General features: G+C 42.2%; 1 protein-coding gene across 15 annotated transcripts in view; it reads left to right on the forward strand.

Annotated features, from left to right (window-relative positions):
- Positions 1 to 17,438, forward strand: part of ZNF469 (zinc finger protein 469) — a 607,005-nt gene that overhangs the window by 487,460 nt on the left and 102,107 nt on the right. The window contains exon 1 of one of the 15 annotated variants that reach the window (XM_056525566.1): positions 3,780 to 4,042. The exons of the other annotated variants lie outside the window; for them this stretch is intronic. The gene's annotated coding sequence lies outside the window, so the exon portion shown is untranslated. Of the gene's footprint in view, positions 1 to 3,779; positions 4,043 to 17,438 lie in introns of those variants that run through there. 15 annotated transcript variants of the gene reach the window in all.

Here is a 17,438-nt window from a genome sequence, read left to right on the forward strand (position 1 = left end):
GTGGACTCTGGATCAGCTGTAGGGGAAAGCAGCTGTCTTTTCAAGGGGAGTTCCTGACATTACTGAGGCGGATCCATACACTCCACTTAGGGGCATTCCTTTCTTCCTTCAGTCTGCGCTTCTACCATTGTTAACCCCTGCAGCGCCTTATTACATGCAAAACAAAACCCTTCACAACCTGTCCAGGGCAAAATGGCTAATTGATATCCTTGATTATTTGCAGAGGATTTGGCTAAGTTCAGGATTGCTTCTATGGTTCTGGTCATTAAATACTATTTAATAATCACCGCAGCACAGGAATAATTTGTGAATGTGGAAAGGTAAAATAGAGGTTTTTTTTTTTGGCTTCTGGTACTGAGGGCTCTTATTGTTTGCTTTCTTCTGCAGAGCAGTGGTATTTAGGCTGAGTGAGTACAGTGCGGTTATTCTCCAGGCACACGTGTAACTCCTGTCCAAACTGTGCAATCTGCCAGGACAAGGACCATTCTCTAGTAGAGAATGGGGCACTTATCTGCAAGCTCTATGGCCAATTAACCTCCAAATTACTGAAGTACTTCTACAAAATTAGGCTACGATTTAAAGGACAACTGTAATGGAACACTTTTATATATGCCCAGGCCCAAGCCTCAAAAATAAACAAAATAAACTCATACATACCTTCCTACGAGCCCCCGTTGGCCCAGCACAGGCCTCACGGTCGAGCAGTGCTGATGTCATTCCATTTCCTAGGGACGGGGATGCCGCAGAGCCATCGGCGTATCACCGGCCGCAGCAATGTCCCACCCCGGCCTGTGATAGGCTGAGCCCACTGTCATGTAAGGATCTCTGGCCGGCTTCTTACATGACAGTGGGCTCAGCCTATCACAGGCTGGGGCAGGACATTGCTGCGGCCGGGGATACGCCGACGGCTCTGCGGCATCCCCGTCCCCAGGAAATGACATCAGCACTGCCGGACCGTGAGGCCTGTGCCGGACCAACGGGGGCTCGCAGGAAGGTATGTATGAGTTTATTTTGTTTATTTTTTAGGTACGGGCATATATAAAAGTGTTCCACTACAGTTGTCCTTTAACACAGTATATATATATAAAAAAAAAAAAAACATGTGAGTGATCCAGCTCACCTTCCCTGATGTATGGTGCTCGGACTGGTGCCCGGCAAGGTATCCAATATTGAAGAAAGAAGGTACAGAGGGTCCAGTACGTCGTTGCAAGCAGCTTTATTGAAGATACATCACACCATAAAAACGACAGTCAGTCAGACATGTTTCGAGCGCTTGCGCTCGAAACGTCTGACTGACTGTCGTTTTTATGGTGTGATGTATCTTCAATAAATCTGCTTGCAACGAAATGCTGGACCCTCCTTACCTTCTTTCTTCTATATAAAAAAAAAAAGCATTCACTGGTTGTATGTGAATGATTTTTGCTATGTAATGTACATATACCCCTACTGCTGCTGAAATGCTAAGAGCACTGCTCCTCCACTGTGGTAAAGCAAGCATAGGTAGTTCTGATGCAGAAGCTATGGGGAGATGAGTGCAGGCTGACAGATATATTCTGGTATTTACTGCTACACAAGACTGGATGTGTACACTGGATGCTGTCACTGTAAGACGAGGCACTTAAGTGAATTCCCATTCACTGTTGGGCAGAGTAGACTTTGCGGTTTCCCAAATTTCAGACTGCTTAACTCGCAGTGAGCCTGTCAGGCCTAAGACCAGTAGACGATTATACTGAATCATTTAAGCAATGTGCTACTTTACCACTTATGAAAACATTAAATGTACAAAGTACCTATGGTATTTGTATTGTTACAAGCAGGATGTATAAGAATTCAGTGCCAAACTACACTGCTTATACACAGGGAAAATATTTGGTGGCTTCCATATTGTCTTGTGTTTTCCAGCATAATAGTGCAATGTGGTGAAATGTATAGATACAATTAGATAAAAATGACATTTATTACAGCGCACAGATTTCTACAGACTGAAAAGATGGTGATTTGAGTGATTCAGAAATATCTCAGTTCAAAGTTATGTTGGGGAAACCACATGCACAAGTGTGTCATTACCGAACCACAGTCAAACACAACACATAATATAGAATCCGAGCAGAAAAAGATACAACATGTATTCCACTACACCCCCTCAGTGGGTGTTATTCTAGATGTAGCCTAAATTGTATTGTAGTACATAATAAATGGATTTATAAATGGAATTTGCTCAAAATGTGACTGACTTCATTTTATACTCTGTGGGGCTAACTTATCCTTCAGGTTACCACAAATAACCTTTCTGCTACATCCATTACAGGAGAAAGCGTTGTTTTTATGTCTAAGAAATGCTTTGTTCCCAAAGTTGATATGATTTGTCGGGTGATATTTTAGATAACTTTTTTTTTTTGATGGCTTAAAATACAGATTGCTTTGATGTTCCTTGCAGTTTGCTTTAGGGCGAGCTATGAGTTTTGTGGGATGAGAGTAATGTTTTTCCATTTAGCATTTATTTTTCCTTTCGTTGTTCCCTCTCTAAGAAATGAGGTGTTCTGGGGTTAGCTCATAAACTTAAGGACAAGCAGCAGTGTCTGGAGCCAGTCATAACATGGGACACGAGTGCGCAGGCCTTACTCACATAGCATCATTCAGACTCCTGCCCCATACAAGCTGGATGGGAAGTATATGCCTGCAAGGAGGTTACCTTGACCGGAAGTTAAAGGACAACTGTAGTGGAACACTTTTATAAATGCCCGTGCCCGGGCCTAAAAAATAAACAAAATAAACTTATACATAACTTCCTACGAGCCCCCGTTGGTCCGGCACAGGCCTCACGGTCTGGCAGTGCTTACCTCATTCCACTTCCTGGGGACGGGGACGCCGCAGAGCCGCCGGCGTATCACCGATACGATGTCCCGCCGCGGCTGGTGATAGGCTGAGCCCACTGTCATGTAAGAAGCCGGCCAGAGCTCCTTACATGACAGTGGGCTCAGCCTATCACCGGCCGGGGCGGGACATCGCTGCTCTGCGGCGTCCCCGTCCCCAGGAAGTGGAATGACGTCAGCACTGCCAGACCGGACTGTACCGGACCAACGGGGGGCACATAGGAAGGTATGCATAAGTTTATTTTGTTTATTTTTTAGGCCTGGGCACGGGCATATATAAAAGTGTTTCACTACAGTTGTCCTTTAAATCATAGAAAGCATACACTATATTGAAAGAGTATAAGATTCCATAAAAAAGTGCTTAGTAGGTTGTCCAGTTTAGGAAACCCATGTCCTTACCTCTGGGCCAGAGTGGAGTGCAACTATAAAGGGCAACTCTCTGTAGAGGCGCCATCCTTTATTGCATTACACATACAATCCCTTAATTTGAAAGAGCACTGTGTAATGATTAATTTCTACATGGAACCTTAGAGAGTTTTGATTGGTCGAGGCCTGGGTGATGAGACCTCAACCGTTCGCTAGAACGATCAGGGAGAAACGCTCATCTAAATGCTTCTTTCCTTGTCTCCCTCCTCACAGCCTGTCTTATGCAGCGAGAAGGGAAACAGGCAGAGAATTGCAGCTGAGCGCTTCTCCTGGTTCATTCTAACAATCGGTAGAGGTATAAGCACCCAGACCCCAACTGATCACCTTTTGATAACTTTTCTTTTAAAGGACAGTAACATCAGCTTTTAATACCGTGAGAGAAAAACAGTCAACATTATATTTTCTTGTATGCTGAGCAAAAATGTCCAGAGAGGAAAACAGTCAGTGGCAGGTAACTCGCCTGAGCGTTTCTGAGTCATTCACTAAATTTTCAGAGTTCATAGAAAGACTAGGAGTAACATTCTTAAAGCGGAAGGGAATATCCTTAAATGATCTTATGTACACAGTGCTATAAGTTGCACCGATAGTAAAAAGTGACCGAATGAAGACTAAAGTCTGTCCAGATGGAACTTTTGGGTAGTGTTGAAGGAGTCTGGGGATTTGCAGAGATCTGCTCTAGGTCACACATTCCAAGGAGAATTGATATTCTTTTTCAACAATAATCTATAGAAAAACGGAAGCAGGTCAGTGTGTGTATAGCATATATTTACTGCCCTTTAGCGCCTCCTGCTATTATATTACAAAGTCCCCAAACAGATAGTTTAAGTCTACGTTTCAAAAATCCTGCCCTAGGTTATTTCCTCCTATTTTGGCATTGACCTTTGCTTTACCTTCTACATTTGGATGCTGTTTACTGCATAGCTCTCCTTTACTAAAATTGACAGATCAGCTACTGAGCTTGGAATCAAATGATGGGAGGAAAGGTAACAACAAAGGGGGAGATTTATCAAAACCCGTGCAGAGGAAGAGTGGCGCAGTTGCCCATAGCAACCAATCAGATCGCTTCTTTCATTTTCCACAGGCCTCTAAAGAGGCCTGTGGAAAATGAAAGAAGCAATCTGATTGGTTGCTATGGGCAACTGCACCACTCTTCCTCTGCACAGGTTTTGATAAATCTCCCTCAAAGTGTTTTCATCTTTTACCCAAAAGCATCCAGTATGTACAGGAGGATACAGGCTGTTTTGCTTAAAGGGTTCACTCAGTAAAAATACAGCTTCCGTTCCACATCTGTGTCTGGTCTGTGCCTCCCAGACCATGTCTGCATTGTCTAGAATAGGAGAGCCTTGCAATGCATATCATACCATACCACTCCCATGAAATTGAGTTATTTCAAGTAAAGTTGTACTCTTTTTTACTAGCATTTTCAGGCCTACGGTAGACAGGTGGCTACTACTGTAATGGTACCAGCCTTTGTAAAGATGCAGTGCAAGGTCAAATATGGCATTATGGTGTGTGACGTTCAATCTCATTGTTGCCATGATGGCCACAGTTTGAAGAAAGTATAACATCCATTCTACACTACATTCTACGCTTATTGCACAGTTGTCTGTGGCAAAATAAAACCAACTACTGTAAAATCTGTCAGAATATTCGGAACAATACAAATATATGTCTGTAAAATGCATTGATATGTCCATCTCGGGAAGGATAAACTGGCCTTTTGTTCATATACACTGTTTTCCTTTTTTCATGTTGTGGATATGAAGTCAATCTACCAGTTCTCTGGGGCTGCCTTCACCTTTCTAGTGGAGTTGACCGTTTATGACGCTCTCAATACATTGGAGGCATACACTGACATTCTCTCAAATGGTATGCCGATATATACCACAGCATACTGCCAGCAGGCCCATTCAGTGTATTGACCTGAGTGTAGCCAACTAGTTGACTACATTTGACCTATTTCCTGCATGTACACGTTTGTTTTACTAGATCACAGAGATGAGTTCAACTAAATAAATGTATCTGTAGGGGAAATGGCCAAAATGTAATCACTAGTTGACTACATTCATACCATTAAATTAAATAGGCCTACTGGCAGTATATTGCAGAATATGTTGGCATCCGTTGATGCCAGGATGGCAATTAGAGATGAGCGAACTTACAGTAAATTCGATTCGTCACAAACTTCTCGGCTCGGCAGTTGATGACTTTTCCTGCGTAAATTAGTTCAGCCTTCAGGTGCTCCGGTGGGCTGGAAAAGGTGGATACATTCCTAGGAAAGAGTCTCCTAGGACTGTATCCACCTTTTCCAGCCCACCGGAGCACCGGAAAGCTAACAAATTTATGCAGGAAAAGACATCAACTGCTGAGCCGAGAAGTTCGTGACGAATCAAATTTACTGTAAGTTCGCTCATCTCTAATGGCAATCTATACCTGCAACATACAGGGTAAATGTTGTGTGTACTCGCCATTACCTACATGGGCCACAAGCAGGGGGCACTAAACAAACTATTTAATCAATCGAACTGGATGTACACACAAACTCACTCATACACACAGTATATGCATACACATACTGTACAACGGCCCTGATTACCAATACTATTGCAAACCTGACTTTTTATATATATATATATATATATATATATATATATATACACACACACACACACACAAAGTATACACAGACTCATACACACACAGTATTTGCATATACACAGACAATACATGGATGCACTCAGTGGGGCACAGGTATATACTCGCTGTTTTTGAAAGAAATCAACTCTATTTTTCTAATTCTGGATAACCCTTTTAAATTGGGTATACCTTAATCACAGCATTAAAAAAAAAAAAAAAGCCATAATAAAACAGAATGGAATATAAGGAAACTGCATTTAAACAGAAAGACAGAAGAATTGTGGCAGCTATCTACAATGAAAAGTGATGGTAGAGTAAACCATGGCCATCAGCAATCTTCATTTATACTGCTCCTCACTAGCCATCATGGGATCTTCCATTCTTCATCTGGAAGCCCCCCTATTGTCCCCTGAAGAGTTGGGGGGTCAAAATGCGTAGGGACATGTGCCTTCTAGTCAGCAAACTGATAAGTATTGATTCTTTAACTGCTCACTGTGTTCCTGGTTTGCCTTGAGTTCTGTCACAATATAACCTGCACTGTTTGTAAGAGGGTATTTTCATCTAACTACTGGGCATACAGTCTTCTTTGGTATTTATGTATTTTTTTTACCTGTGTTTGTGAGCTACCTGTATGGGATATTGACCCCAAGAGGAGAATCACATTTTCAGAAGTATAGTTGTCACTTTGACATTTTTTTATGCTATATCCCTTCTTTTGTACTTTTTGAAAACATGTGTACATATGGATCTGTTGATATTTTGCAAATAACAAAAACATTTTACACAGACACATCTGGCTTTTTCTATTTATTGTGATCCAGGAGTAGGGTTACCTTTCCCTGTCTCCCCGGCCACCCCGGTGAGACAGTGAGCCTCTATTCTAATATGTCCTCATTGTAGGATTAATTAGGGATTTATAGGGTTAGGTTCCGGTGCTTGGCCGCCCTTGTCAGAGCGTTCATTCCGCCAAGGGGTAGGCATAGTGAGAGGGCCAGTACGTAGGGTGAGAGTAGATAGGGGCACTTCACATCAACTGCCCGTACCATTCCCCAAGGATCCTCCCCCACCTGATCCCTCCCTCACATCCATCCTTTATTTAGTTGATGTACACCATCTCCCACCACCAATGTTATATTTTGCTTTTTTTTTTTTTTATCATGCTGACTAGTGGAATGGTATCAGAGTATATTTCAATTGTTTGCAAATTTGACACTTACCTTGGTTCTTGTGCAGCACTTTTGTGTGGCACCATTTTGGTGCCTGGTTGATGGTATTGGACCATTTGGATCCGTTTTTAAAGTGTTTAAAATAATTGTTAAGTTTTAATGTTTCAGTTAATATTTCTTGACGGGTACACTAATTATAGTCCTGATTTTTTCTCGGTGAGTTTATAGTAAACCTTCAGAAAAACTTTTGGTGACAGACTCTGCCATGCAACTCTTAATATCGCATTTCACTTTATCTGTACATATTGACGGTGTTTGGTAAGTGCTGTTTGATAAGAACAGCAATAGTGCATCATGGCTGCATTCCATATTTAAATGCACTTATGGAGCGGGCTGTTGAGATAAATACTATACACCTTTTATAATAACTAATTAAAGAAAATTATGTAACCCACAAATTAAATGGAAATAAAGTTTAAATGATTACCCTAGAGGCACTCAGCAGCTCAGAGTTTAATGCCAAGAACAAGAAACAGTAGCACTATGTTCTATTGGAAGAGAAAACTCTGCTACTTAACCCTTACAATAGCTGAACAGTATAATATAGTTCTTAATTTGTAAGGCCTGTATTTCTGCAAATCCCTGGCAAAGTGAGTCAATTTTTCCATCACCAATAAGATTCAATACTACTTCTTAAGATAAAATCTTAGACATAAAAGATGTAAAGTACTAATCAATCGTTTAGAAAAAAAATAATAATGAAATACTTATACATAAAAACAAGTGTCCTTCCGACCACATTACTTTTATATGAAATGTCAGTCACCTTAAAAGGGTATTTCAAAGACAAAATATAAAATAAATTTTTGTAAAATAACTTTAATAAGAAAATTATTTCTGTGTAACATACTTTTAGATATTGAATGGCATTAGTAAGAGCAAAATGGGTCTCTCTGCTGCCACCAGTGTCTGTGTGGGGAACTGCAGGGCTGCTCATGTCCTGGTCCCAGCACTGTTACTTATCTCTAATGCTTCCGTGGTCACAGTGCTACGAATAGAGAGCCTGTCTTTTTATTTTTTTTATTTTTTTTTAGACTAGGGGAGGCTATCAAACTATCAGACTATCGAGACTTTATTAAACAAATCTGTTTAAAAAAAGTTATGTCCAGAATACCCCTTTAACCATTAATGTAGTTAGCAAGTTGATTCGTTTTTTTCTGGTCGCCAACACTATGTGCATGTACGTGTCTATATCTATCCCTAAATAGTAATCAAAAACATCCAAAACTAGCTATTTATACTTGAATCTAAGCTTTTATATGACATGATATATCTACATGAAAACATACATGATAAAAAAGTTGTACACACCAATAATATGTCTCACTGCTGCTTCTTGTAACAAACTCCTGTGCTATATTAAAGTGTTACTGTCTTTTAAAAAACATTTGACATGCTGCTCAGACATGTCAAACATTGAGATCACACAAAGTCTAACTCCTGTGACCCGCTGCAATCTCAAGTTACGGCCAGGTGAATTGCACGGTAGCACCTATCTCTGAGTCAAATCTGACCTTTTTTGCATAGTTCTATGCAGTAAAAAGGTCAGATCTGCCGATCGGGAAGCGGAGCACACATCCATGGCTTGTAACTTAGGACTGCAGCTGAGTTACAAGTGCCTTTTGTCTGGGTAAAATATCAAAAGTTGTTTTAAATGACAGTAACGCTTTAATGTCCTATCCTTAGACAAGGCCATAAATATCAGATTAGTGGGTGGAGGAGGGGATTAATAGTACTTATTCGCTTTAGCTGTGCAGCCAACCTCTATATGGCTGTTTCCACTTGTTTTTTTTTTTCTGGCAGTTTTTGGAAAACTGCCACTGCAGTTTTTGAGTCAAAATCAGAAGTTGATCCATAAGGGAGGAGGAGTATAAGTCCTTCCTTTATATGTCCTCTTCCTTTTGAATACACTTCTGGCTTTGGCTCAAAAACTGCAATGGCAGTTTACCAAAAACTGCCAGAAAAATAACCAAGTGGAAACTTAGCCTATCACTTACCAAGCACAGCTCCATAAATTTAATAGGGGCTGTACCTGGTACTGTAGCTTTTTCCAGTCACTTCTATAGAATGAGCTGCAATGCCAGGTACAGCCACTACCAAATGTATGAAGCTGTGCCTCTGAAGTAACAAAGAGGCCACTGCACTTACCATGCTCCTCAGCTGATTGACAAGGGTGTTGGAAGTCCGACCCCCACCGATTTGATAATAAGGCCTATTCTATGGCTAGGCTATCAATATCAAAACAGTTTTAGGATCTTTATACTCCTACAGTTTCCTGTGCATATTTGATGCACAGAAATTGAAGCTGAAGATTTTATGCAGCAGAGTTTCATGTAAACTAAATGGCTGAACACAGCTTCAAATCTGCATCTTCAAATCCTGCGCATCAAATATGTGCAGGATACTGTACGTGTGTATACACCCTTACAAACTATTGTGTCCAAAGAAAAAGATGGAGCAGCATAACCCTTGTACAGTATGTACGGTACATGGGTGGAGCAGGTTATTGTACTCTGTAAAGCAAAGCTTGCGGCTATGGAAGTGTATAGAGATAATCATTATCATTATCCAGCGTGTTTCAGGTTAGGTTAGGATTACTCTTCTGAAAGCCTCCTATTTCTTCCTTCAAGTGCTCATTTAATTTTCAAGCTCCTTAAAAGACCTTCCTGTCACCCCTCTGTCAGCTTCACAGGCTGTCAGCGCTCGGCATTTAATTGGCACTTTGGGCCTAAATTGCAGCTTAAGGATTTTTTTCACACACAACCTAGAACTTGTCCAGCTCAGTGAGGTCTGGATCAGAGACAAAGGAACAAACTTGGTTAGGGATATGAGAGGTTTTGTTTATATTCTATCTGGCTTGTATACACTGCACATTTTTATCTGACAAATGCGCTCATATGATTGCGCTGTGTGCAGTGTCATATTGAGAGAATCTTACAGTGCTCGGCTGAAACATTTACTCCGGCGCTAAGACACCTTATCCCCTATCCAAAGGATATGGGATAAGATGCCTGATCTTGGGGGTCCCGCCGCTGGGGACCCACGTGATCTTCCACGCCGCACCCCGTTAGAATCAGTCCCCGGAGCGTGTTCGCTCTGTGTCTGATTACTGGCTATCACGGGGACGGAGCATAGTGATGTCACGGCTCCACCCCTGTGTGACATCACGCTCCGTCCCCTCAACGCAAGCCTATGGGAGGGGGCGTGACAGCTGTCGTGGTCGAGATGGACTCATCCTGAGGACCTCCAGCGGTTCCGGAAGCCGTTAAAGGTGGGTGCTGCATGGTAGATCCCGGGGGTCCCCAGCAGCGGGACCTCGGCAATCTGACATCTTATCCCCTATCCTTTGGATAGGGGATAAGATGTCTTAGCGCCGGAGTACCCCTTTAAAGGATAGGGGATAGGTGTCTGATTGCTGGGGGCCCAACCGCAATCCGGGTCCAACCTCACTGGGGTCGACGGCACGCCCCTTCCATAAAGCTCTATGAGAGAGATGGGGACACATGCTACATATCTGCCTTTCTCACTTTCTCATAGAGATACATGGAGGTGGCGTGTGGGCCGCGGCGTAATGCTGCGTCCGACACGCCTCCTGCGTGGGAGAGCCAGGGCCTGTAAAGGAGATCACGAGGGTCCCAACATTTGTATCCCCCGCGATGAGACACTTATCCCTATCCTGTGGACAGGAGATAAGTGCCTATGGCTGCAGATCTCCTTTAAAGATTATGACCATTGACATTTATTCAATAATGAAACCACTAGGGCTTCCCAGTTCTTCTGGCTGCACCATCTATGGCCTTGTTTGTGCAGTTCTCTTATAGCAGTTGACACAGCTAGGCACTACATCCAGCACAACAGGGGTTAGTAAGTGAGGAAGGCTCATAGCTTTGGGTTGTGGGTGAGGAAAGGCTCCTGTTTATTATTGGAAGGAATATTCTTTTTCCAGGCGAGAATCACTAATCTCCAGCGTGCAGCCGCTATGTGAGTTGACTGAACGTGAAGCCTTTCTTTTTCATTTATACAGGGCTCTTTTGTAGCGACATGCTGACCCTGCTCCCAGCGGAGGGCAAAGCAGGATGATATGAGCAAGGCTAAAGCAAGGGAATGTATGAAAAGGGTCTGCAGACTTCTTAACAAAAACACTTCCACAAGATCGCTGTTAAGATCTTTGTTAATACCCAGATTCCTGTCTGTGCCTCTTCATATCATTTCATCAGCTTGTATTAATAATGCTGGATAACACTACTCACGCTCGCTCCAGTTAACCATGAGACGTACATGTTAAGAGGCAAAAACAGTGACCACAAATGGTTTATTCATAAATGTAAATGAATTTAAAACTAGTGTTGGGCGCAAATATTCGCATTTCAAATTTTTATTGCGAATATCGCAAATTCGCGAATTCACGAATATTGCCAATATATTCGCTATATATTCGAAATTGGGAATATTCGCTTTTTCCCGCATATGCGCACCTTCGCATATGCGAATATCCGCATGTGCGCAAATTCGCATGTGCGGATATTCGCATGTGTGAATATTTGCATATTCCTTCTTTTCACTTGTGGGCCAATTAGAATGATGCAGATACACTTGTCAGAGGTTATCAACGACATCCCTAGCAACCAATAGTAAAGTTGCCCACCCCCTCACTGTTTTCTTCCTCGCATATGTGAATATGCGAATATAACAAATACGAGAAATTCGCGAATATAGGACGAATATTCGTCTATATATTTGCAAAATATCACGAATTCGAATATGGGCAATGCTGCTCATCACTATTTAAAACAAACATATTATGTTTTTTACAGTCTAAAGATGAGGGATTATGGCACTGTATGTATCCTAGTACAGTGGTCCCTCAACATACGATGGTAATCTGTTCCAAACGGACCATCGTTTGTTGAAACCATCGTATGTTGAGGGATCCGTGCAATGTAAAGTATAGGGCAGTGGTCTACAACCTGCGGACCTCCAGATGTTGCAAAACTACAACACCCAGCATGCTGGGAGTTGTAGTTTTGCAACATCTGGAGGTCCGCAGGTTGAAGACCACTGGTAGAGGAAGTTGTACTCACGTGTCCCCACCGCTCCGGACCGTCACCGCTGCCCAGGATGTCGCCTTCCATCGCTGTTGCTGCGTCGCCGGGGTGTCCCCAACACTCCGGCAAGACCTCTGCTTCCCCGACATCCTCGCTCTCCGTCGCCACCATCACGTCGCTACGCACACTGCTCCTATTGGATGACGGGGCGGCATGCTCAGCGACGTGATAAAGACAATGGAGAGTGCCAACGATGCAGGGGATCCCGAAGAGGACGTGCCGGAGCCCAGAGGACAGGTAAGTGATCGTCAGCGGACCACACAGGCACCGTAAACGGCTATCAGGTGGCAGCTGAAGCAGTCTGCGCTGCCGGATAGCCATTTATGCGATGGCCCCGACATACAAAAGCATCATATGTTGATGCTGCCTTCAACATGCGATGGCCTCTGAGAGGCCATCGTAGGTCAGGGGGTCACTGTAGTGCAGCTCAGTCTTTTATGGGGGATAGGAGAAGTCCATTCCCTCTCAATGCTCAGTCATGAAAGGTAAATGAGAACTGCATTGAGCACAATTTGGCAAAAAAAAAGTGTCACATGACAGTGAACGCTGGTGCCACTTATTCTAGAGGAAAATCTTGGGGTGCAGACTGGTTAGCAGCACAATTATGTTATTACCAGGATATGATAGAGTTGTTTAAAGCATAACTGTCACAAAAAAAAAAAAACTTAACTTGTTATATAGACAGTTAAAAAATTTTGACTGGTGAGGATCTTAGTACTGAGACCCCGACTAGATATAGTCAGGAGAATTGTGCGGCTGTGCTTGCCACTCGATCCAACTCATAGCAAGAAGCAGATTTTATAGACTTAAGGCAGATCGTACATCAAGCCAGGGCACAGCCGCATGGTTCTTCTGGCTATATGTAGTGCTCAGTAGGGGTCTTAGACCTATCACGACTTTTTACACATCTGTGTCAAAATATTGTGTGACATGTAAAAAGTTTTTTTTTAAGTGACAGTAATGCTTTAAGTTTGTTATACACATAAGAGAATAGTTGGCTAAACCTGCTTATTCAACAATGCATTTGTAAAGTTTTCTCCCATCATTCTGCGCCCAATACCCCCATATTGTGGAAATGGAGTTATTGAAATCTTTGCAAATGTATTAAAACGGAAAAACTAAAATTTCACATGGACTTAAGTACTCAGACCCTGGGGGCCTCCCATTTCTCTTGATTGGAGTCACCTGTGATAAATTCAGTTGATTAGATATAATTTGGAAAGACATGCCCAGGACTCACAGCTGACAGTGCATATCATTGCAAAAAAAAAAAACATGTCATGAGGGGGAAAGGACTGCCTGAGAGACAGGATTGAATGAAGCCACAAATCAGGAGAAAAGTAGACAACATTTTCTGCTGCACTGAAAGTTTCAAAAAGCACATGGCCTACATAATTCTTAAAGGGGTTCTCCGCTGCCCTGCCTTCCGGAGCTCCGCTCGCAGCATCCGGAAGTTCATTACTCCGAACTCTGTGTGCGGGCTTCCGTGTTCGAGGCCGCCCCATCGTGACATCACGCCCGCCCCCTCAATGAAAGTCTATGGGAAGGGGGCGCGACATCGAACTTTTCAGAACTTTTCATTGAGCTGCACCACCAAACTCAGTAGAATGGTCTTGGTAAAAGAGGTGACCAAAATCCCAAGAACATCTTCCTTCTTTCACTCTAATCAGCTTAAACAAGCTTTGTCGTCAATGGAATCGGCGCCTGCCATGCACAGAAAATTCTATGTGGATAGTCTGTCATCTGAATGGGCCCTAACTCTGAAGCCTAGACACTTGAGTAACTAACTACTGGATCACAGACCACTAGCTATACAACCTTATCACTTACATTGCTTGAGACCACCAGGGATGTGGACAATATGCTGTTTAATACTATTTGGATGCTAAGTGACCTTGTAAATCTGGCTGCTTCATAGCTAAATATTAGGGCACAGTACATTTATATTTATTTCATGCTGTTCTGTACTGCCTGGCTTTGAGGGAACAGTGCCCAGGTCCCTACTTTCCCCAATCACTAGCTACAAAGTGTTAGAGGAAACATTGCCAGTGATGCAGTTGAATGTTACAGGCAGACGGCTGTGAAGGAAACGTTGGCCCAAGCTGAACTTTATGCACCAGGCCCATGAACCGTAAGCTATGCCCCAGTATGAAATCCATTTATAGATCTATATTTAGTAAAATGTAGCTCCTGTAAAACTCCTTTCCTGGACTGTACCATCTGATGTTACACCACAGGATCTTAAAGGTCTAGTGGCTAAAGTGGTTACATCTATAGAAATTAGACTATATAATGATACATTATCCTGTATGTGGGCAGTTTGGCCTTCAGCCAGTAGGCAGTTACCTTCATATCCTCAGGCCACTGTTCAGATCTTAACACAGACTCTACTTTGTTAAATCGAGCACCATTACAGGGCCATCACAATATCCCCAAAGCCAAACTTACTCTTTTTGCCATAAGAGAACATGGTTACTGAATAAACCTTTACAAAATCTTAATTAAAGGGACATAGTATTGACAATTGTAACATGACACATGGAACATTTTATAGTGTATATATTTATGACTTTTGTTAAGAGTAAAAGTTTAAACCAGGACTCACACATTAACAGAGAGAGATATTGTAGTAATAAAACTTGTTTATACAGTATAACAATACTCATATCAGGGTAATCCCTGTGGGTCATATTGTCACCTCATTTAGTCACAATACAATAATAATAATGATAATTTTAATTGTAATAAAAGTCAGAACCTTTAAAACTATAAACTCTCTTTGTTAAAATGTATCTAAACAACATATACATTTTTACGCCACAGAGTTGTACAGTGCAACAACATAGGTGCCATGAATCTCTATAGACCTGTAGATGCTGGAAAGTCCTCCTCCTGTGCAAACCTCTGAGATAGGAAGAAGAAGTTACACATGAATAGCTTGTGACTGGAAGCTCGTATGTAATACTGTAATATACTTCCATGACCAGTGATTGGCTGAGGCGCAGTATGACCCTGGTTGCCAGTCTTTAAACCATCTCCAGTTCCACTATATCTTTCTTGTACATTGGTTCGCAGTACTGTACACAGTATTCTATGTGTGGTCTGACTAGTGATTTGTACAGCAGTAGAATTATTTCCTTTTCATGGGCATCTATGCCCCTATAGATGCACCCCATGATGTTATTTGCTTTGGCAGCAGCTGCCCAACACTGGTCACTACAGCTAAATTTACTGTTAACTAAGACTCCCAAGTCCTTTTCCACGTCAGTCGCCCCAAGTGTTCTCCCATTTAATACATAATCCCAGCCTGGATTTTTCCTCCCCATGTGCATTACCTTACATTTATCAGTGTTGAACCTCATCTGCCACTTCCCAGCCCAAACCTCCAACCTATCCAGATCCATTTGTAACAGTCCACTGTCCTCTATAGTGTTTACCGCTTTACAGAGTTTAGTATCATCTGCAAAGATTGCTACTTTACTATTCAACCCTTTTACAACAAGGTCATTAATAAATATATTAAATAGGACAGGACCCAAGACGGACTCCTGTGGTACCCCACTAGGAACAGTCACCCAATCAGAATAAGTACCATTAACAACCACCCTCTGTTTCCTATCACTGAGCCAGGTACTTATCCACTTACAGACATTCTCCCCAGCCCAATTCTTCTCATTTTATGCACCAACCTTTTATGTGGCACCGTATCAAATGCTTTGGAAAAATCCAGATATACGACATCCAGCGATTGCCCCTGGTCCAGTCCATAAAAGCTGATCAGGTTAGTTTGACAGGACCGATCCCTCATAATGCCATGCTGATATGGAGTCATTCATTTATGTTTATCAAGATACTCCAAAATAACATCCCTTATAAAACCCTCAAACAATTTACACACAACAGAGGTTAAACTAACAGATCTATAATTCCCGGGGTCACCTTTTGACCCCTTTTTAAATATTGGCACCATATTTGCCATGCGCCAGTCCTGGGGAACAGTCTCTGTCACTATAGAGTCCCTGAATATTAAAAATAGATGTCTGTCTATTACATTACTTAATTCCTTTAGAACACGTGGGTGAATGCCATCTGAACCTGGTGATTTGTCTATTTTGATTTTTTGTAGGGGGCACTGTACTTCTTCCTAGGTTAGACAGGTGACCTGTACTGGGGAGTTTACCTTATCTCACTGTATTTCACCTGGCATTTCATTTTCCTTTTCTCCTTGGGCCTAAACTGAGCTGTAAAGACTTTAACATCTGTCTGCCTCAGTAAAGCTGCCGTTGTTCCCTCACCTTGCATTGGAGTGATTATTTGCCTGGCGCCTGGCCCACGAACCAGCGGCCATACCTCGGGTGGTGTAGAGGATAACCACGCCCTGGCATCACAAACACTAAGGGTTAATACCATCTTCCCTAAGGTTTAATAACATCTGCCCTTCCAACACCCTCACCACAAGAGGTTTATTTTTTATATCATGTGCGATGGGCAAAGGTGTAAAATACCACCTTCCTGCTGGATAACCCCTTATAGAAGGAGAGTGGCTATATTTAGATGAATAGTGTAAATGAGCCTCCTTTCACCTTTTGAAATAGGGATCTAAAGCAGCTATCGTGTAGGGGTATAAAAAGGAATAAGGCACCAAATGTAAATTACTATGAATATTACAAAAATTGATTTCTCAGTCCTCAGCACACCAACCACTAAATTTGATGTATGATAGCTTATTGGCTCACTCCAGAAAAAATTCACATTTTCCAGACCAATATCTTAAGAATTGACAATTTATTCTAAAATATTAGAGCATATCAGACAAAAAATATACAAATGAGCAACAGCGGCAGGGCCCTACAGCTGTGCATGTGTTAGAAAACAATATTCCCTGATAAGGGAGTATATTAAAAATATTGCCCTAATTAAGAGGAAGAAAATGTGGCAATATGGTGGATTGCACTTGACACTCGCCAGTCCTGTAAGGTAAAAATGGGGCAAAGTCCTGGTGGAATATTCAATTAGCAGCCCAAGTACTGCAGCATGCAAATCCTACAAGGTGGAGTGCAGCAGGGTCCAACTAGATATAACAATGTGTCGCCAGTAAATGTCAGCAAATGTTTCCTGCGAACAGAAGATACAGGCACAGCATGCCACTCACCCCTACATGTTAGTCCTGT

The sequence above is a fragment of the Hyla sarda genome, chromosome 6 (genome assembly GCF_029499605.1).
Source record: "Hyla sarda isolate aHylSar1 chromosome 6, aHylSar1.hap1, whole genome shotgun sequence".
Taxonomy (NCBI): domain Eukaryota; kingdom Metazoa; phylum Chordata; class Amphibia; order Anura; family Hylidae; genus Hyla; species Hyla sarda.